The following is a 7,503-nucleotide window of genomic DNA, read 5'->3' on the forward strand; positions in this document are numbered from 1 at the left end:
TATATATATATATATATATATATATATATATTAATACGGTAACTCCAAATAATTAATACTTATAAATTAAGTTTCAAATAAAGTCATTTTAACATGAAAATAATTATTTTAACTAATTTAATTATTTAATCAATAAAAGACTTACAAAATATATGTATAATTAAATGTATTTTTAGTATATATATTTTAACTTATTTAGAAAGTCTTTTCACTTATCTTATTTCACAAGTTTGAGATTAAGTGGAAATTAGTTTTAAGTTGTGGTTTAATTAATTTTTCTATACACTTAACATCCAAGCTTTTGAGATGTCACATTATAAAATTTTTTTAAACATAAGATTTCCATAAAACATTCATGTAAGGTCATCAAACTTGATTCAGTTAAAAATGCGAAGCAAAACATAATTATAAATGTTGGTTGTTTAAAATGAAAATCTCAAATAATCTCTTTTACAATAAAAATACGAAGTCTAAAAACTTTTGAATAGAATAAATAATCATTCCCGAAATAAAGGATCCCAACTCTCACGTCAGCTACTTCAATCCAGTCTTATGTGCAAGATCATCTACTATCGTACAAGTACGATCATCGTAGGTGGAAACCACAACCATAACATGTAAGAGTGAGCAACCAGAAATATCATAACCACAATATACAATAATCATTTTAAACACTTAATAATATAATCATAAACATATTTCGTCATAACATTAACATCATAGTCAATCCATTCATGATCCAATGTCGTTTCCTTCTATTGTGTCGTCATGACCTGTTCTCACTAATAGGGTGATTTGAGTCGTCTTCCAACGCAACTTCTGACCTATCTTCTCGACTTCTTAAGGACTAACGAGTAAAAAACTGATAATACGCACACCAGTGCACTATAGTTAGCATGAGCTGAAACCTTTTGGGTGAGACATTCACATCCTCGCGCAGAAGGAAGTGACACTCGAATCTTTGTCTCTACACCAGACTCCAACATCCTTAACGTAGCACAGTACGAAAAACTCACATATGACCGACCACAGTACGAAGAAATAACATAATTTCATCTCTACATCTCAAACCAATACACATTCTTAATAACATGCATTGCTCACCAATCATAAAGTTTATAACGCTTTTCTCATTACCTTTTATGCATAATCTTAATACTATACATTAACCATCCAACACAAAATTTATAACATAATACTATATTAATCCTTTAATTAGCACAACCAAAATTTAATCAATGACCATCAATAGATCCACTCGGATCCCCCCATTCAACACTATGCCCCACCACTCATGAACGTAACATCATTAAAGCAAAAAAAAAAAAAATCTAGAATTTAACACCTACTCAAAAGTTCAATACACCTACCACAATCCAAATTTATTCTTCACATAGCGGCCCACATCCATTTATAACACCCTTTTCTAAATTTTTCCAACCCAAATAATTAATTACCCCTTTGCCTATTGATGTACGTTTGACAACCATGAAAATGGGTGTTCTCTCTTTTTCCTCAAATTGTGGCAGACCCACAGGTTACTACCCAATTTCCTACTCAATATTCTCATCTTATCCCTTATCAAAATAACATCAGTGTATCATATAAACTCCATGCCAAAAACCTTTTCTGAATACTTCTCCACGTGGGACCCACAACCATTAATATCCTTTAAAATTTCACCTTCTCTCTCCCGAATTGGTACGTAAAGTCTGTTCATGCAAACTCCCCCCTTATTTCTTCATTCTTTTCTCTTCCAATCTCCTTCACTTTTGACCAACCCATTCCTCTCCTTCTCTTTTACTACCGTTATAACCCTTCTTTCCCTTCTTTTCATTTTTCTTTATTGAAAAATTATATTTTAACATCATTTTTTTGACATCATTTTGACACTGCACACGTGTCAAAATATGGTTGGACGATTTCAAATTAAAAAAAAAAAAAAACTTTGGTTTTTCTCTTCCAAATATATCCCTATCTCAGCTTTTTTTAATTTGAAATCGTCCAACCACATTTTGACACGTGTACAGTGTCAAAATAGTGTCAAAAAATAGTGTTAAAATATCATTTTCCTTCTTTATTTTACTCAACTTCCAAAACCCACTAACATATTCTTTCATTCCCCTTTCGTAACATTGCATGCAACAACCCATTCTTCTCCACAACATAATCAACACACACCTTCTAACACTTATAAAGCTCATCACCCTCTCATCACTTCTTCCTCAAAGATATTCATGTGAAACCATTCAAGATACCATTACACTCTCTTTCTTCCATTATAAAATCTTTTAATCTCTTCTTATCTTCCATCTATAAAGCAAACCCCTTTAGACGCGAAGCCATGCGAGTAAGGACTCAACTTCTCTCTTTTTGCGTAAACATCAACCTTCACCTGCTACCATGCACTCAACACGTGAATGTTCACGTAATCACTTCTTAAAGCACATAAGAAAGGTTAATCCCATCAAAACCCTTTTAATGAACCTGTATCGACAACACTAATTGCCTCCCCTCACTTTCCATTTTCCTTTTACCCAATCGTGCTTACACCCATGCAAGGTCTCCCTTTGGGAGTATCACTCTCTATTTTGATGTTTTCTTTCATCAATCTCCTCACATTCACGTAACCACCACCCAAGTATCCCTTCAATTAAAAACCAAGGGCCTTCTTCTTCTACACAAGTCTTCCTTCTCCTAACAACCCTAGACCATCCTACTGCAACTTCCTCTGCAACTATTTCACAAACTCTTTTCAAGATAACAACACTCTTCTTGTATAACATCTTCCCTTCATCTTCTTTTTCTCTCAGCAACCCTTATTTACTTTCTTCAAACCCAACTAAAGTCACTTAATAACCAAAACCCAAACCACTTCCGCTCTCTAGCCTCTTTTGTCTTCTCACTACTACCTAAATAACAACCAATTTCCATGTTCCAAACACTTTCTTTTCCTTTATTTACAACATGTAAAACATCTTCTCTATTGCGTAAAGAAAAACGCCACCCCATTCCAGTGCCCAAGGTACACCCCAATCTCTTATTCCCTCACAGAAAATCAACCTTCCCCTTATATCAACCATAACACCCTAATAAAGAAATAAAGAATCCCACTTTTAGTCTTCACTCTCTACTATCAATAACTTCTTATCTTTCCTCCTTTGCTTCTTTCTGTCCACAACACTTCTTCCTTTTTATATTTCTCACACCAAAAGTTTCTCACGGTAACCATACTTATATAATAAATATGCAAAAAACTTCATTCCTCTTATCTTCACTAAACCCATCTATATTTCATTCCTTTCTCAACTGTCTTTTATACTACCAGTACATTAACCCCTTACTTTTTCTTACATTCTTATCTTTCAAAGCTCTTTTCCTTGAGCTTACGCTTATTCACCATCAAACCCTAGGCGAGAACTATACTTTCATTCTCGATCTCATCTACGATTTTTTCATTAGGTCACCCCGTTCACACATCCTCACACCTACTACTTCATTTATTTCATAGACTACCCTTTTCTTCCTTTCCTCGGCGTACACACACTTCCAACCCTTTACGAACGACTACATACATCACCTCTGTTGGAAAAAGAATGACTTAGTTTCAACACCAAGAGGGGGGTGAATTGGTAAGTTTCAAAAATCAGTGTCTTTTTCAAATCTTTTTCGCAAAGTATAAACCTTTCAAAAAGTTTCTTGAATCTCAAGGAAAAAGATATATCAGTGTAGCGAAAATAAAGTTGACTAAGCAGAAAGTAAAGTCGACTTAAAGTAAAGAGTTTAGGGATAGAGAATATCAAACATAATTTTATACTGGTTCGGCCAAACTGCCTACATCCAGTGTCCTTCCTATACCTGGAAGCAAATGCACTATAATGGTCAAGGTTTCTATAGAGACCTCCACGTCAAAATATAAAACACCTCTCTAACCCTCTAACCAAAATATAGGCATACAACACCCAAAGAATAGCAGCAAGATATCCCCTCTCCTGCAGTCTTTGTCAACTTTGAACAATCCTCAAAGTTATCCCAGAATGTAGCACGTCCTCTTCCTGTAGTCATAATAGGGCAACCACAATCTTCCAAAGATTGTGAGAAGTAGATGATCAGTACACCTCAATGTGTAGTTGTATCAAACTTTTCTATCAGCATAACCTTGCTCGTCAAACAATTATCCAAGACAGATCTCCATGGTCTTCTTGATGAGTTCTTGGAGTGATTCACGAAGTATCAAATATGAAACAATAGAATGAAAATGTCAGAACAACCAAAGTCTTTATAAATTACAGAATCACGTCTATTTATAGTTTTCTATGAAATAGACACTCCTGTAGTCGACTTAGCTACTAATACAGTCGACTATAACCAAACAATTATGACAATTAAAGAAATTAGTAGCAGTTAAACCAACCAAACTGATTACACAATTAATTCAGTTGACTTGAAATAAATGCTTGAACATAGAATCAAAATATACCCGTTATAGTTCACAAGCATTAACAGAATTTCAAAACATAACTAACTAAGTCGAATTGTTTGCGAATAGTCGACTTTAACATTTCAATGCAGTTTTGAAAATCTTTTCTGTGCAAAATTACTCACAGCACTGTTTTAGAAAATCTGTGCAAAGTCACGAGTTTTAATCGATTTACTTCATAATGAAGTCAACTTAAAACTTGCAGTTTTGCCACACAATATAAGTTCAACCAAGTGCACGTGGTTTTCTTTTCTAAAACATATGCAATGCAATCACAGATGATATCTCATATAAAAAAGACAGTGAATATGCATACATATACAGAATCAACACAAACATGTTCTTCAAGAATACATACACAGTAAAGATTTGAACATGTAACACATATCAATACATGTGTTATTAATAATGTGTTTTCATCATCAAAAAACAGAAATACTGTGAGATTAAGGTTTAGCTAAACCAGTGCTTCCCTTATCAACAATCTGAACAACCTCTTTTCCCCATAATTATTTCCTCCTCCTCCAAGATTTACACTCCATGCATACAATACAATAAAACCCTAAATGACAGAAAGCTAAACCCACTTTCCTTCTCAACCTTCCAGCACCCATACACCATACTTTAACACATCAAGCTCTTCACACTTACACAATGTGCACTCTTTCTCTGTTTACTTGAGATATACACACACTTGAGGCCACCTAGTCTAAGCCTCTCAACATCAAGGTTTCAGCTCCCTATCTAAGAAGATAGGAGAACCAACACCCTTCCGCTAGCTTTAGAGAAATTGTTTAATAACACTTATGAGAAGATTAATTTACATCTACCTATGGTAGAACCATGACACTCACGGACACAACAAATGTACAAAGAATCTCATGATCCTATCTAGCAGAAAGCAACCTACTCAAGGGCACCCTTATATGTATACATATAATCTCCAAAAGCAGAAAACAGAAGGGAGGAAAACAATTATTATTGCACCCAAACCACCATGTGGATGCATGAGCCGAACCAAATACCTCAAGAATAAGCTCAAGAAATCATCCAACCCCAATACACATGATATATCCTACTCACTACCCTTACCTATTTTTTTTTCCTGAAAAGATATAGGGTTCCTTGGGTTCTAAACAACGCTGATGGACCTTTTCTTGCTCACGACAACAACTAACCTTCCACAGGGCTTCACGGTTTGTTTCTCTCCTCACTTTCTATATTTGCCTCTCATATGTAATGGATACTAAAATAAAACCTAACCTAATACAGTGACGAAAGGAAGAAAAGAAAAACAAAGCAACCAAAAAAATGAATAAAATAATTCTAGCCCATGGAGATAATGATTCTCTGAATTTGATAAATCACGTCCCTATCTCACCATGCAAAAGGGTGGCCAACGTGAGCCCCACCACCTATAAAACACAACATAAAAAGAATTATGGGCGTGTTCACTTTAGAGGAAGGATTTGCGAGAGAGTGAAAAAATTTGTTTAATTAGTAAAAATTGAAGCAAAATGCCCCTAATTATTATAATAAAAGATGAAAAACACCAAATCGAAACAATAATTTCTTCTATGTGTTAACTTATTTTCATCCATTATGAGGTGCTAAATCTACTAGGTGTTGAAGTCAAATGTAAACAACCTTGAAACTCTCTTGCATTCGATACTCTTTTTATTTATGAATGTTTTCTTTTGATTACATGTTTGTTAACTAATCTATACTTGTTGTTAGATGAATTGATCACTCATCTTATTTCATTGGCTTGAGATTTAGTGGAAATTAGTTTGAAGTTGTGGTCCAATTAATTTTCCTGTAAAATTTTAGATGCTAGGAAAAAATCTAAGGTTACAGTTGGATACATAGTTTTGATTTTAATACAGGTGATCCATTTAAGCAGTCATTGAAAAATTATACTGAAGTTTGATGATCTCAAGCTCTAGATACCAGGAATGAACCTAAAGTTACATTTAAAGAGAACTCTCATGACTTGATTATTTGCAGTGTCATGTTTAATATTTGTCGAACACCTAAACTGGTACATAGGAACCCGAATCACCAAAGCTTTATGGATTTGAATTTTTAGGTTATGCCCCACTCCTAGCGTTATTGGAATTCTTTAAAATTGAAATTATATTATTTATTTAAAGTTTTTTCTTTTACTTTTTTCTTCTTAAAAAATGTAATAATTATTCATTACAACATGTGTAATTAATTTTTTAAAATAGAGTAAAAGTTTTAAATAGAAAAAAATATAAATTATATAAAATTTTAATTTAATTTTGTGCTTTAATGATGTACTTTGCAAATTTTCGTTTATATGGTGTTTTCTTTTTTTTTTGGAACGATTTTGTATGGAGGATAAGATATAATTAATCTTTGAGGGTTAGGATAAGGGGTTTTAGGATGACAATTGTTTGTTAATAATTTATTTTATTAATATCTGTATAAAAATTAAATAAAAATAAATTAAGCCTGCCCTATCGTTTTGTGTTTGGGTGTTGCTTCCTCCATTTCTCCAAGTGGGACCTGTATCTCCCCACTATTTTAATTTATTTTAAAAATATTTTACATCTCCCTACTATTTTCTTTTATTCCAAAAATACCCTATACCTCCCCACCATCCTTAACCATCTTTCTCTTTCTCTCTCTATATTAATGGAGAATTTACACAGCTCATTAATGGAGCACTTACATGACTCAAATTTGAACTTGTGATCTTAAGTTTGATTAAATCTTATTTTTGTTGTTGAATATATTTTTTTCTTTTCAAATTACTTAATAAATGGTAAAATTTTATTCTAAATTTCTAGAAAAATGTTTATACATGTGTGTTTTTTTTTACATATAATATCTATAATTTTTAACATAAAATTCAAAGGAAACTTCAATATTAGTACTTCTACCATTTCCATTTTATAAAATTAAAAGTTAGATGTAAATACAAAATAATAAACATAATAATACTAATAGTAAATAAAGATATATTATTATTATTATTATTATTATATACTAACTTT

The sequence above is a fragment of the Vigna radiata genome, chromosome 8, assembly GCF_000741045.1.
Source record: "Vigna radiata var. radiata cultivar VC1973A chromosome 8, Vradiata_ver6, whole genome shotgun sequence".
Lineage (NCBI taxonomy): Eukaryota > Viridiplantae > Streptophyta > Magnoliopsida > Fabales > Fabaceae > Vigna > Vigna radiata.